The following is a 16,393-nucleotide window of genomic DNA, read 5'->3' as shown; positions in this document are numbered from 1 at the left end:
AAGCATGCTTGAAATTCGAATTAAATCTATTTAGGAGTTATTCTAATGGAAATTATAGGTGAATACTTATATAATTTAAGAATTCAAAACACTAGTTAAGAAGGGATAGTATTAAGTTTAATTACAATTTATTTAGAAATCCTAGTTACTACCTAGTTAATAATATATTACATAAGATAGGCGACTCATTAGGAAGCTATTTATAATACCATGGGGGTTGTGGATGCTTGCCTTGAATTAAAAATCGAATTATGTATAGGCTAGGAATATTTTAGGTACTCCTTATGGAAACTCTAGTACAACTTAATGGCTACATGAAACCACATGGCTTAGGTAAATTATTGGTCCAAGCTCTTTCATGGGCCACGACCCAAGCCTTTTAAGTGGGGGTTTAGGGTAGCCCTATATTTTCCTACTCATGACACTTAGCTTATCCCTAAACAAAATCTGCGCACTTAATCTTTATTGGTCAAAGGGAAACCCATGGCAACCTTTATCCAAATTTTTTATCTCTTGTCATGCGCATGGTGTGGAGTAAAGAATTCAGATTACTTGTAATAATATCCCAAATAAACCACCTTTGCCACCCAATACAACCAATTAGAATGAAGCCTTTCCATTTTGTGCCACTTATGCGCATATTAGGAGCAAAATCATATGATTATTTTGGTTACTGCATTCAGAACACAATTTATCTCTATTAAGCATTATCTCTATTTACCAATTGAAATTAGCGTGCATGTCATTCTATTGGGCAAGGGACATCACTTATCCACTTATTTCCTCTCGCCAAATGCCTAATAGATAATTGTGTGAAAGCTGAATGTATGCTTCTAATTGGTTTCAAGCCACACCTATCCTTTAATCTCATCACTTTCCCCTGTACGCTAATGGAAAGAAAACATAGTTCTTTTGTGGTCAATAGTTACGACTCCTAATCAACGTCACCACCTCCATATCTTTCCTCCATGCGCTAATTGTAGGAGCCATAAGCTGACTTCATCCTTATTTTTTTAACTAATCTCAGCCACAACCTTTGTTCCCTAGCCTCTCATGCGTACAGCCAAGGAGAACCCAATATGAGGCCATCCTTCTACTTTCTTGTTCGGTCGTGTGCTTCCATTCAAAGAGTTGTAGAAATTCCTATTCCCTTGTTCATTCTTTCCCTCTTCGGTTTGATGAGGAGATTCATTGCATGCAGATTATTTCTTTCGGCTCTCAAGGGAACTCCCCCTGCATGCAGCTGCAAATCTGATTTCTAACATGAAATACCAGCATTTTTAAGTTCTAACTCACCTTCCTTCACCTACAAGAACAAGTGAGCGACTCACACACTAATTACTTTCTGATTTCGGTATATGAGAAGATGTGTGGGCTGTTATTTATGTGTTTTCTGTTTCAATCCTTTGGACAGTAGGAATGAGAGGGCGCTGTCCTCTTTTGGTTGAGGATCATGAACGGATTTGGGGAACTAGTTGGGAACACATACAAGGTAGGAATCTGAAACCGTGCCATCTCCTTTCCTCCCTCTGATTCGGTTTGGTCACTCTACTCCTTTGCGTTCTACCTCTTTTGAAAACCCATAGACTTGGTGCTTGTAAGCACAAGGAGAACCGATTGGTGAGCTTGGAAATGACTCCCGTTAGTTTTGTTGGATTATGCCTTGAATTAGAAAAATTTAATTAAGTTTTTGTATGTATGAAACTTTTGCGGTCAGTCTGTTAAAATGTGTTATTCATGCCTAAGGACCGATTTTGGGAACTTGAATATAGCCATTTAAATGGGTTGAACTGTCCCTTAATTAGAAAATTTAGTAATTTTGGCATGTGTTAGAGAGTACGAAGGCTGCATGCTATTTTTAATTACCCATGACTAAGTGATAGTAGTAGGGTATGTTAGAGAAAGAAAAAATTTATTAAGTGATAGTTGTAAGACTAAATTGGTGCATGTAGGAATAATGGGATCTTTGATATTTATTAAGGTATTAAATTATAAGACAGAAAACTAGTAATATTGAAGCATGATGATCCGGTTAGAAGACTAGGATGTGAAAATTGATAAAATTATAAGCATCATGGATGATGAAAACCGAACCTCGGTGTATAAGGAACTGTGGATTGTGTCAGTTACATTCGGCCTTTTGACCATGGTGATGTGAGTTTTAAAATGTATCACCGGAATAATTTGTGGATGAAAAGTTTTGCCAATATAATGCATGACAACGCGGTTGGGAAATTGACGCTTAAGGACGTGATACTACGTTCTGTACCGTTTCCTTAGTTCTGTACCGTGTCCTTAAGACGTGATACCATCCCTACCACATCCCTGCTACGTTCTGTACCGTGTCCTTAAGACGTGATACCATCCCTACCACGTCCCTGCTACGTTCTGTACCGTGTCCTAAGACGTGATATATTAACTGCCGCGTCATTTGCAACCAGTCACTTCCGGTCAGTCCACGATGCACCAGACGCGGTAGGTAATCAAACATGTTCCGGTTAGTCATTTCAAAACAAACGTGACGCTGGTTCAAACGCGTCCAATTAGCCAATCAAATTTCTCCATGGACTGTGGGAGTCCTGAAAATGTCTCTTCCCCAACCGTGTCCGGGCCTATATTAACTACCACTCCCGGTCCCCATATCATCAGTTTGCCTCTGCATTTCACTCAGCGTTAAGGCCTTCTGGTATCTATCTTTGTTCTATACTTTTGTTGAAGTGTTTGTTCTGTTATGGAAAAAAAAATGTTGAGCTGTTTGTTCTTTTATGGAAAAAAAACGTTGAGCGTTGTTTGTTCTTGCGGAAAAAAAAACGTTGAGTTGTGTTGTTTGTTCTTTTATGGAAAAATAGTATTTCAAACTCAATGTTCCATACTTTCTCTGTTGCTTAGTTGAAGTGTTTTTTGTAATATGAAAAAATAAAATTATGAATATCAGATTATGTTCATAGTTAATCATGCTTTTTATTTGTTATTTCATGTATGCTTTATACTTTAGTATTTATTTTCCACTAAAAATTTATCCTAGTAATTATATGTTGTATGTAAAAAAATAAAGACATTTTCAAGGCACCTCAGCTAATATTATTTCATACGTTGCACTAAGTAGTAGTTTTGTTATATTGCATTATATTACATAGTTTCTACCATATTAAATATTTTGTATTTCTATCTTTTGTGGAATTTTTTGCAGGAAAAATGAGTTCAAATTTACAAACAGTTCGTGCACTTATATATTGTAATGGTAGAAAGGTTATGGGTCGTCATGGTGTAACATTTGAAGGTGAAAAACGACCAATGCGTATTACACGCGGTACTACCTTTGCGCAGTTGAAAGCGAACATTCATCAGAAATTGGGATTACAAGGGAATCAACGTATTTCTAAAGTCACCGTAAAAGCTTTTGCTGGCAATTCTGAAGGAAACAAGCCCAAAAAATAAGAAAAAAGCCATTTGGCTCCAAGTCTTACTATATAACGACAACTTCGCAGTACAATACGCAAATATCATCATACCTTCTTCTGTAATGATCATTTGGATCGGTTTCAGGTGGTATAAACAGTGCAATGGGGGGGAATCTGGACCATGCCCATATCTGCAACAAGGTCAGGCAACCAGACATAATATTTTGGGCTGGGTTTGTCGCCATGCACAATTCCCTGTAGAGGAGTGCTAACACTGCTGCGCCCCAACTATACGTGGTCATACCCGAAAAATCCCCATCTAGAAATGGCAAAATATATAAGCCCGTGAATAGAGGAGTTCAGTATGAGGCATGCCTTGGTGCGCAACCCAATGTCCATAGTGTCGATCTATGAAGGACATTCGCAAATAGCTTCCCTCAATCTCATGCGGCAAAGGTTGGTGTCCTATCATTTGTTGTACAACATTACTCCAATTTGCGCATGTCGGTCCAATAAGGGGTTCCCCGTCTGATGACAATCCAAGAATAGCATTCACATCTTGAAGAGTAATGGTCACTTCGCCCTGCGGCATATGAAACGTATGTGTTTCTGGGCGCCAACGCTCAACCAGAGCACTATAAGTGAATGATCAATCTGCAACACATTATACAAGGATAAAAGTAGTCATTATCCTATAATAAGTACAAACACATAATTCATGTCACTTTTAAATAACTAACCGACATATGACGCATGCGTGCAACATGATAAAAGCCTGCACGCCTAAGGTGCTCCACCACTGGCTCCGGATTGTTATCCGGATCATGCGGATCTGACTCCTTCCCGTGCGTTTCTCTACGAACTTTGAGAACCCTCTGCAATCCCGAGTTCCATACAACTTGGGACACATGTGTTTCTTGCACATCAATTCTCAACACACTGTAATCTTCGGGACCCGGATTAATCACCTCACGTGCCATGAACCTGTGTTATGCAAGTTTAATGTCATAACAATATATAGCACATTTAACGAATTTTATAAAATAACTAATACAATAATAATAAAAATTTTATGCTATTGAAAATAAAACAGCAATAATAATAAATAATAGAAAATTTTAAAAAATAAATAGGCTAACCTAAGATTTTAAGGACCGTAAAAATTTAATAATGCAAAAAATATAAGTCCAATAACCATAACATATTCATAATAATAATAATGTTTTTAACAAATTTTATAATAGAAATATAACATATTTAACAACTTTAATAGAATAATGAATACAATTGTACTAAAATCTTATACGCATAATATAAAACAATGTTAGAAGACAAAAAATAAATAGGACCAGTGTAGACACAAATTTTAATCATGCATTAAATATAAAGCCAATAATAATAATAATAATATAATACTTTTAACAAATTTAATAATATAAATATTGCTTGATTAACAACTTTAATAGAATAATAATAAAATTTTATGCAATTAAATATAAAACATTAATAATAAAATTGGCTTTTTGACCACTGTAGCCCTTTATTAATAATTATTTACCAAATTGCCCTCGATTAGAAACTATTACGAAAAATTAACCCTCCAAACAAACATAACACCAATCTGCCCCTGTTTGACCGTTGACCACGAAGCATACCCGGGTACCCCACTCCATACCCGGGTATATTTTAAAAAAATCAACCATACCCGGGTATGTAGTGGGGTACCCGGGTATTGTTCTTCGATCTGGAAATTTTTTGAATTATTTACCCGGGTAGGTAATGGGGTACCCGGGTAGATTTCGCGAATAGGGTTTTTTTAAAGCCCCAGCAGCCCCCATTTGGAAAACCCACAAAGGGTACCCGGGTAGAGAGCTGCTGAAGTGCGATTTCGTCCATTCTGGGAGCACGTTTGATCGATCATCTCAAGACTTTGTCATCATCCTTGGCGCACGGTATGGGTTCCTTCTACCGATTGAAATTTCAAGATTTGTTATTTTTTTCCGTTTGAATTTCTGATTCATCATAAAAATCGGCCTGACCTTGATGTAATCATGTATGCATTTTAATTTATTGCTTTGCGTATTGTTAATTTTCGTTTTCAAAATGCATTCTGATTTGTTGCTAATAAAAAACCCTAACCCAAACCCTAACCCTAAACCTGTTTATCCATATTCTCTGAAATTGAATTTTTTTTTTAATTTTTTTTTACAGTGTTATTGCATGGAGGACAGACGCGCTGGGAAGAAGAGAGCGATGAATACTGAAGGGAGGAGCAAGCACCGACATGATGTATCTTCCTCCTCTCAGCCCCAGGCTGTGCATCAGGCTCCGGACTTGCCGTTCGGATATTTATTTGAGGATGACGCTGGTGCACACGAGCGGTTTATGAAGTTTTTCATGAGCCGAAAAATTTGTGAGCCGAAATCACTGGATTCGGCGTTCTTCAATTTGGAGCAGTTCGACATAGTCCCACTTCTTCAGCAAACACATTTGCTGGTGCTTGCGGAGATGAGGTGCCTGTACTCAGAGGTCATGGTGCGAGCATTCTACCAGAACCTGGGCTATGTGCATGGTGAGCTAACTTCCCGTGTATGCGGGATTGATATCATCCTTACTGCTCCTATGTGGACAGAGTTGCTGGGATTTGACTTCGACGGTGAGACAGGGTCAGCACTATATGACGGAGACAACCATCATATATTTGGTAGTTATGATAGGGAGGCTGTTGTGGCTGAGACCAGGAGGGCAGATGCAGAGGCCGGACAATTTACTCATTATCCTGTCAGCAATTTGTCCGTGTCTGCCCGCATACTTCATTATGTGGTGACCCACATTATTTTCCAGCGCCCTCATAATCGTTCGAAGGTGCTGGAAGGTGACTTTGTGATATTGTGGGCCCTCCTTCACCATATTAAGGTGAACTGGAGGCACTACATATGCATCTTGATGTGGAAGGCGGCCAAGTCAAAAAAGGCTGAATTGCCATTTGCATTCCTGGTCCAGAAGATTTTGCAAAGATTTGGTGTTCCTATGGCAACTGAGACCATGAAGACAGCCACATGATGGAATGCCATCTTTGGGGAGCGCCTTTTGAAGCAATGCAGGATTATGCAGAGCCCAGCAGGTGTGTGGTACTGGAAGAAGGCATCTGAACCACCAGAGGTCCCCCTTCAGCACGATGCTCAGATGGAGGATGCAGGTGCAGGTAAATGTTTTTTGGATTTAGGGTAGCAGTAGGGTTAATATTTTTGCACCATCCACATTTTAATGTCTACTTTTTATGATGTTGATGCAGGACTTGATGATGATGACTCAGATGATGTTGTCCATTCTGTTGATCCCACTCCTGCACATCGCAGCCGCACACGACGACCACCAGGTCCACCATCACTTGAGGGGGGATGGACAGCTCCTGAGGGATGATGGACATTTGATCATGTGATGGCCTCCATGTATCGCTTGACATGTGGACAGGACGCCGTGATGAGTGAGTTTAGGGGCTACAGACAGAGTACAAGCAAGTGGCGAACAACGATGGAAAGCAGGATGACACGCTTGGAGGGTGGATCAGCAGGGGGTCATGACATAGGTGATGAGGCTGCGTGATCTTTGACCGCCCTTATGATGCTTCGATGACGATCAGATATTAGGCAAATATCGTGCCTATGTGTGACATGAAAACGTAAAAGGCTCAGAAACCAAGACCAATCTTCCAACTTCTCACCTAGAGGAACAACAACGAAGGCAATAGGGAGCAGATGTCCATCTCCATCCTGTGATGTTGCAATCAAGAGTGTTCCTCTGTACTTCCCATACAGATGAGTGCCGTCAATTTGAATTATAGGCTTGCAGTATTTGAATGCTTCAATGCACTAGTGAAATGTCCAAAAAACCCTATGAAATATAGATCTGTCTGTATAAACCCGACGTTCGTCACAACATGGATTTATATCAAGCTTGAACACAGAACCCACATTCACCTGCGTCATATACATCAGCCAATTGGGCAAGAATCCATAGGATTTCTCCCAGTCACCATACAACTTAACAATGGCTTTCATTTTTGCCTTCCAAGCCTTCCTGTACGTGATGTTGTATCCATATATTCCTTGTATCCTCTCTTGTATCAGAACTGGTTTTGTAGCTGGATCTTCCTTTAACATGTCTGTAAAAAAAAACACAACTTTACCATATTCTCAATTAGAAGATTCGTTAAGTTCATCGTAGAATACATACTTATAATAGCCGCACATATTACATCTGAGTCCAACTGTCTATGATCCTGTGAAAGGCCTTGATTCAGGCATGTGTGATCTTCACCCCATTTACGGACCACCCAATTAGCTCCCTTCTTGGGCTTGATTGCCCTCATAAACCATGGACATCCGTCAGTATGATTTCTACATTTCATAACAAATCTGGACTCGTCACTTTTTTCGACTATGGCTGTCCTGCGCCCCTTCATACAATGTATCTTCACAGCATGTTGCATTTCTGGTTTGGAGCCAAATTCTTGTTGCACAAATAATGGATCTCCTAACTTCCAACCTCCGTGCAAGTCATCATCCCCATACAGGATCTCCAACTCGTCATTAGGGTGCGCCCAATTAATGAATGAATAATGTTGGCTTTCATTTCAAAATGGCTCTACCGCAGTCCCTGCATCTAAAGCTTCATTGATTATTGTCTGAATCAATATCACCGAATATATATAATTTATTAAAGCAAATGTGAAAATTTAATAACTTACCGCTACTAACAGGGTCAACATGAAGTGGTGAACTGACAGGATCAACATGAAGTGGTGACATGACTGGGGTACCCAGCCTTACAGCGCTCGTGTCAGCGTCAAAATTTTCATCCACGTCAGTGTCAGACGAATCACCCTATGGAATAGCACTTTCAGATTCTCCCTCATCTTCGCTGTCCACATACTCCTCATCTTCATCGTCTTCATCCTTATCCATTGTTACCTGAGCAGGTGCAGATGATCGTACAATTGTATCTTCTTGACCAATACAGTGCGCAGTGGTTGTATGCACCGGTAACGATGAAGACTGACCAGCATCAAATTCAACATATATCTCAATCATTTTTAATACTTTCCATCCAACATACGCATCTGTGACGAACTCCACATCTTCATCATCATTGATATCGTTACCAATGTAGTATATTGTATCCATATCCACAATAGTCTCTAACCTGGCTATCATGCGGTGGATGGAATGGATGCCTTCTGACCCCATTTTTTGGAGAATTCTGTCCTTGAGTTCATTGCATGTAGTGCCCACTTTGATTTTCATCGTTTTTGTTTTTCCTTCAAATCGGACACCATTCGGACCTTCAAAATGCCTCCCATTGTAGTAAATAACTATAGGTACCATGATAGGACTTGAACTCATCTTTCACACGAAAATTTGGGTTTAGGTTTTGGGTTTGGATCTTGGTTCGGATTTTTTAACACAAAAATGGAAATGTGGAGGTGTAATGCCAATACCAAGATTAAACTTTTTGAGATGATGAGATGAAATATATGTGTGATGCTTCGGAATAGAGACGTGAAGGGAAACTGATTTGGGGAGAAAAAACTCTACCTCGCAACAATGACCGAAACCCTTGGTATTGGGTACCCTATTCGCGAAATCTACCAGGGTACCCCATTACCTACCCGGGTAAATAATTCAAAAAATTTCCAGATCGAAGAATAATTCCCGGGTACCCCACTACATACCCGGGTATGGTTGATTTTTTTAAAATATACCCGGGTATGGAGTGGGGTACCCGGGTATGCTTCGTGGTCAACGGTCAAACAGGGGCAGATTGGTGTTATGTTTGTTTGGAGGGTTAATTTTTCGTAATAGTTTCTAATCGAGGGCAATTTGGTAAATAATTATTAATAAAGGGCTACAGTGGTCAAAAAGCCTAATAAAATTACTAGCAAATCATAAAAACTAAATATACTAACCTAATATTTTTAGCAACAAAGAAAGAGACCTTTAAAGAACATAAAAATACAATAAAATTATTAATATAGCATATAACATATTGAACAAATTTTATAAAATTATTAATACAATAATCACAAATTTTTGTTGCAATTAAATACAAAATATTAATACTATAAACAATAGCAATAATCACAATTAAATTCACTATTCTAACATTTTAAGACAAAAAGAGAAACTTACAAAAATCTAATATCTTAATAATATGATTTTAACACATGTGGACCAGATTATAATACTACTTACTTGAAAATATGACAAATCTAATATGTTAATCATACAGCAAACCTAATATCTTAATAATACTGCAACCCATTAATTTTAATAATATAGCAAACCAAGCATATAATAATACTACTTACTTGAAAATGATACAGACAATGGCAAACTGAAAGAAACCCCACAACCACTACACGCGTTCTTTGTTGGAAGAGACTGGGATCTTCTGACTGAGACGAGGGAGAATAAGTAGTGGTCCGAGGAGGGCTGGATGCGGCATCTAGAAGAACGCCTCCTGGACGCGGCTTTGAGACGACCGCCTTCAGTGGAGGAGATGGTGGACCACCATTGGCTGGCGGTTCGCGGCTTGACAGGTACCGCGTCAGTGGTCTTCCGACACTGCAGAGACGCAGTCTTCACACGATCACGTTCCAGTTACATCACTTCAGCCCAGTTCCATCACTTCCAGCACCGATTGTCACGTGATTTCTGTTGCATGTAACGCGGTTTTGAACAAAACGCGACTGAAAACGGTACATTGTCCACCGCGTCGTTATGCACTATTCCGACAATACATTTCACCTCGAAATCATTCTGGTGATACATTTTAAAACTCACATCACCATGGTCAAAAGGCTGTTACATTCTTTTGTTTTTAATCATTAGATCAGCCATGAACTTCAGTACAGCAAGCCGAAATAGATTTTGTGAATTTGGAAAATAACCCTTTGTTATGCTTTGGGGTTGTCCAGTTGAATTAGTATTTTAATCCAGCTTTGCATACTCTGAATTTATATAGACAACATGTATAATGTATAATTTAATTAACAGTGATTAAATGACAATTGTAGAGTTTTGTTAAGATGAATTTATAGGCACCTAGTAATCATGAAAATCGAACCTGTATGCTTAAGGAATTGTGTGTTCTAAATTTTGTATAAATGAAAAAGCTATGTGTACCTAGTTGTTAACTAAACCAAACCTGCATGTGTAGGTCCTTGGAATGATTCTTTTTGTTACTTGCTAGAAATTAATACGACAAAAATTAAAGACAGGAAGATAATTAACTTATGGTAAGGCAGCTTTGAATTAGAATGATAATTTAATTTAAGAACCTTGAGACCGATTGGAAACCAAAGATTTAGGAGAATGGAAAGATATGTAACGTAATTGAATGAATATAATAAATTCTGATTTGTCGTACGTGGTTGTTTAGGTGCGCAAGGTCCTGAATAATTGGACTGTTTGATGATATTCGGAATGCTTGATGTAAAAGCTAAAGAGTTAAGGTATGTGTTTGGTGGTGAGATCTACTGTGACTATTAGCTAGCGTATAGAATTTTGAACTGATGCTCACATGTGCCTTATGACTAGTATTCTGTTATATGATATATGTATCCTGTTTTTGGACTTGTCATGATGGAAAATTCTGCCTATGGAAATATTTGTTAATCGGTAGCTTGGTATCAAATATACAAGAGCAATATGCTATTATGAATATGATCTAGTCATGCATATGCACATCATGTTTCACCTGTGTCTGTTTGTGTGTGTGTCAAGCATGCCATCGCATACCGCATTATGCATTCATTTTGGAGACTGAAGTATATAATAACTATAAGCATACGTTTGAGCACGCATCATATAGGCATCCCTCCGGTACCAGGGTATGGGACACTTGGCTTCAGTCCGCATAGGTTGCAGTTGGAACCCTCTTGAGGAGCCACTATGGGATCTCCATTGTACTTGTTAGTACGTGCACGACGGTGCTATGAACGTACCCTTTGGCATTATATACGCATCTTGATTAGTATTTTGGCGTTATATACGCAATATGACTAGTACCTTGGCGTTATGTACGCACTATGATTATTATGTTAGCATCTATCTGGGAAAATTAAATGTTGATGTGACTGTTTTGGAATTTTGTACCTAGTATAATATTGTTGCTATATTGGTTTTATTGCCACACTACTGGGATTTCTCTCACCCCTTCGGGGGCTCAATTTTTATAAATTGCAGGAGGGCTTAGAGGCATTTGAAGAAGTGTTAGATGACTTGAGTACATGACTATTATGTTTAAGTTATACTGTTGACAACCTTGTTGTTTGCGCTCGCTGTCTCTGTTGAGTGTATTCTGATTACTTGACCTTGATGTAGTTTCTTAAAGTACGGCATGCCATGATGTATATTTTGTCTTGAAAAGAAGTTTAGCATGACTTTTATGTTTCTGGTATTTAGCTTGCGAAAAGAATTGTTGTAGTATTTAAATTCGGATTTTGAACTGTTTTTGCGAGCACTTTGCGAGTTGTTGTTCTGGGGCTACAGACCTCCGATTGAGGTATACTTTATATGGATGTAAAGCCCCAGTTGTGTACTTTCAGATTATATAAACCTTATAATGAAATTCTGAAATCCCGATTTATTATGATTTTTACAAGTCAGGAGGTTTCTGGAAAAATACGCTGAGTTTTTGAGTATTTTACGAGTTCTGTTTCGTGGGGCTATTCTCCTCCAATTCGCGTATAATTTATATGCACGCGAAGCCCCAGATGGTCCAACAAGTTATTGTTTCAATTAAAGTTTCAAGTCAGCGCTGATACTGCCTCCACTGAAATTGAAGTGAGGCCGGCATTGGTGAAGCCATTTAGGGCCTTGACTTGGGTTAAATTTGTATTAGGTCTCATTGTTGGCCTTAGTTTAACGAATGGGCCGGCTCTGCTATTGGCTGGAGCTTAGAAAAATTGAGACACGCCTTCCGGTTACAATGGCAATAAGACTGAAGTCTGGTACAATAAAGTAGGAGTTTAATGTCATATTGTTTTGAATACGAGAAAAATTACTCTTTATAAATCATATGACTGCGCGAAAAATTTGTGAGGCTTGCCTATTCACAACCTCTTCTTATGGGTTAGTGAATTGGATTGTTGCAATCCAACCGGTCATCGGTTTTTGGATAAAACTGCCGAGTCAAAACATGATAGGAAGTGTTGTTGTTTTTAAGTCTAAACCTTTTGGTATTCTAATTTCTTATAATCTTATTTTGTGCACCCATTGGCGAGGTACACAGCGAATGATCAGGTCATTATTCCAAAAGAGTTTTGTGTGATTATCTCTTGCAGCTCTTGCTGAAAAATATTAGCTTCCGAATAGCCGTATCGAAGTTGAAATGTTCGAGTCATGGTTCTTACTGTTGTTGTCCGTGTAGAAAAACTCACAGAAGTAGCTAGAATCATGTTACAAATGATGAGCCAAGGAAGGAGAAAAAAGATCAACCGGTCACATGGAAGGTCTACACATGCAAAAATGTGCCAAATGAAATTAGGCTAAGTGCTTTATTTTTGCTAGTGTATTATATTTGGCAGGAAGGAGGGAATCATGGGAATTTATTGGGTCTATATTTTGCAGGAATGTGGGAATCATGGGAATATATGGGTATATATTGGTTCTGTATCCATTTTGGAGGGATCACCAAGAATTTTACTGCTTCTTTTTCATTCAATAAAACATCATTTCCGTTTCACTTTGCACTCTATTTTCTATGATCTAAATTGCTTTCCCCAATTCCCAATCCTCAGAGTCGTAACAAATGACTTTTGGCAATAACGAGATTTGTTTGAGTATCACCAGTTTTAGACCCTTTTTAGATGCTCAAAATACTATCGACGTTCCATCTATCACTAACTCGAATAACTTCTCCATGCAATAAAAAATATGGACAATGAAGCCTTCTATTCAGTTAGGTTGTGTTAGGTTGGACTCAAATATCATCATAACTGCTTGCATATTTAACATTGTTTTCAGAATTCAGAGAGATAATCATAAAGGAAAGCCAATTCCACGTTGTGATACAGTCATTTTCTGAAGGTCACAAGTCAACACCGTTATCACAAAAGGTGATTGCACAAGAGCATGGAACAGAGTAACTGAGCTTGTCTTGCATTTGTTCAGGTTATGCGGGAATTACTGGGAAGGGTTGTCTGTGAACAGCAAATTGTTGTCTCACATTGAAGTGAATGAAGATAAAGTAGATAATGTTTGGATCACTTTCATTTTCATACCCGGTTTTGTTAGGGTGCTTCAGTGGGTTCAAAACTTAAAAAAGGGAAAACATTTCTCAATATTTTCCGTTGTGACATTTCCATTTATGTGTGATTTTTTTTTTAAATAAGCGTGGAGTCCCTCTTTAATTAATTCACAATATGAAAAAATCAAAGCCCAAACTTAAAATACTAGAATGGATAAATATCTCAGTTACCGTACATAGTACATTAGAGTTGGTTCCTTCCGATATTTTCACAAATTTCGACTCTTTGAATCTGTTATGAAACTAGTTCGGAGTGTGAGACGGGTTAGAGATGAAGATATTTAAACCTCTCCCCAAAAATGACATGTGAAGATTGAAGCGAGATTTTTTTCTTTTCACTTGCTCAGTCTTCTTGTTACCAAAAATTAGCTATTACCATTTGGTATAAATAAATATATTATATCTTTATATCTAGCATTACCATTTCGTAGTTGTGTCAGAGTCGAACCTGCATTTCCCTCATGGTTGAATCCATTCAACGTAGTCTAAGGAGCTATTTTTTTGAAAACAGCTATTAATTTAAGTCACACAACGTAGTGTGATTGGTCCCCTTTAGGAGCTGTATGAATCTTACCCAGATGGTCCCCACTATCATGGTCGTGAAGCAGACACAGCCTTGTTTTGGAAATAGAATTGGCTATAGACAAGTAAGTGTTGTAATTATTTGATTCCGTGATTTTTTGTCACTCTCGCCCCAGCTAGCTGCTTGTAAGTTCATGGACTTCATCTGTTAATGATTTTGAACTCCATATTTCGATGGTATCTGTGTCACATCAATGTATAACAAATAAGAGCGCGTGACCCCAATTTGTATGTGACACATAATAAACAAGATAACAAGAAATTGGAGGAAAACATGGACCACTTTGATAGTGTTTGAAAGAATTCAACTTTTTTCATCAAGTTTGTAGCCAAAGCCATAACCTCCAAGGGTGTACAAAATAACTAAAAAATTGAACCAAACTGAACTGAACCAAACCGAACCGCCTCTTAAAATAATCGATTTTTAAAAATTAGTTCATGAACCGAATCGGTTTTTAAAGAACTAATTTATGAACCGAACCGGTTTTTAGAACCAGTTTAAGAACCGAACTGATTGTTAGAACCAGTTTAAGAACCGACCCATTTTGAACCGAACTAAACCGTTTCCGAACCGAACCGTTTTCAAACTGAATCAAATTGATTTTTATAACTTTATTTTTTAATTTTTTAATTTTTTTTCTTTTCAAAAGAAGGTCGACCCGAACCGGTTCCAAACCGGTTTCGAACCGAATCATTTCCGAACCGAACCGAACCACTTCTGAACCAAACCAGTTTTGAACCGAACCAAAATACTTCCAAACCGAAACATTTAAACCAATTCGATTCAATTTTTCAAAAAAACCGGCTCGATTGGACCCAGATATATCCCTGCCCCAATATATGCTCTGCGCCTACTTATTCACCTTGCAGGCTCCACACAAGTACTTTTTAAGATATGAAAATCAACTTGGAATAGTTGAGTTAAAAATTGCAGCAAACAGGTGATGAAAGGTCTGCATTTAAATCAGAAATGACCTTCCTTCATTAACTCTGCTTCTGCCTTCTGACCAACAATTAAGAAAAGCATTCATGTTTGTCATAAAACTGATTAAAGTTAAGGTCCCGGGAAATTCAATACTTTTTACAATTTTCAATGAAGGGTGTCCCTTCCTTGGGCACCCCAAAATCCATTTGAAGAGTTTACATAAGCATTTTCAACACAAAACAGGCATGTGAGCATGTCCCATCGAGTGAGGCAGGAGCTGCCTTGTGATATATATTTGAGCCTGAGGTGTTAGTCCTGGGAGGAACCTTCGTAACTTGTAAAATGTAGGTAGACCTAACGTGATATATATTTGTTGTAATTATGGTCCCATGCACCCCCAAATTAACTCACCCCATGGTTTCTAGCTGTAAAGGTTCCAAAGGCCTCTTCTCTTTTTTGGATACTTTCGTACTTCCTCCTCTTCTCCATTTTGTTCCTTTCCTTCGTGTAATAATGACCAGTGAACATCCCAGACTCTGAAACCAAATCTGGCACTGTTTCTAGGATCTTAACCATTAATAACATTACATGTAGTTCCAAGAAGTAATATAAGCGATCTATATATTATCTAACTTCTTTCAGAGAAGATGACTCTCGTCTGTTGCCAAGGGCTTAGTCTATCCTGGAAATAAATTTGTGTTACCATGAACTTAGGTCCATAATAAGCCTAAGACGTGATAATATGTCTATTTAATTAAGGTAATTCAAAATTATAACCTATTAAAAGGTGTTTGTTCCAAGTTCTGTTAAATTATTTCTAAGAATTTGAAGGTGGAAATGAAATATTCCCACCTTTGAAGTATGTTTTAAAAGTTCATGGTAAAAATATCGTCAATTCCTAGGTAATGTATAATCATATCGTCAATTCGTCACTTACAAAGTTTGTTCATCATGAACCGAATCTCAAATTATAGAATATAACTTTTGTAAATATTGCGCATTGGTGGCTGTAACAAAAGTATTCTCCAACTGCTCAATGCTGATGTCATGGCTTAAAAAAAATAAAAAAAGGTATTACTGAAGAAAAAAAAAGATCACCAATTTTTTACCAACTCCCTTAATGTTCTCATACCTAGCAGTCAAGTGTTCTTCTATTATAAACATTTTCATA

At 38.0% G+C, this 16,393-nt stretch overlaps 1 long non-coding RNA gene across 2 annotated transcripts; it reads left to right on the top strand.

The window, feature by feature from the left end:
* The first annotated feature begins 892 nt into the window (after positions 1-892).
* LOC133295464 (uncharacterized) lies at positions 893-13,094 on the top strand. 2 transcript variants are annotated; one of them, XR_009749345.1, is made up of 4 exons: positions 893-1,318; positions 1,415-1,492; positions 10,845-10,917; positions 11,651-13,094. It is a non-coding gene; the product is annotated as an uncharacterized LOC133295464 (long non-coding RNA). The 2 variants fall into 2 exon arrangements; XR_009749344.1 differs by lacking the exons at positions 893-1,318; positions 1,415-1,492 and adding an exon at positions 5,985-6,606 and having other exon boundaries at positions 6,697-10,917.
* Positions 13,095-16,393: the final 3,299 nt, after the last annotated feature.

This window comes from Gastrolobium bilobum, unplaced genomic scaffold (genome assembly GCF_033153095.1).
Source record: "Gastrolobium bilobum isolate Gb01-03AN ecotype WA unplaced genomic scaffold, APGP_CSIRO_Gbil_v1 utg40918, whole genome shotgun sequence".
NCBI lineage: Eukaryota > Viridiplantae > Streptophyta > Magnoliopsida > Fabales > Fabaceae > Gastrolobium > Gastrolobium bilobum.
The sequence above is the reverse complement of the archived record's forward strand: the minus strand, read 5'-3'. Positions and strand labels throughout refer to the sequence as shown.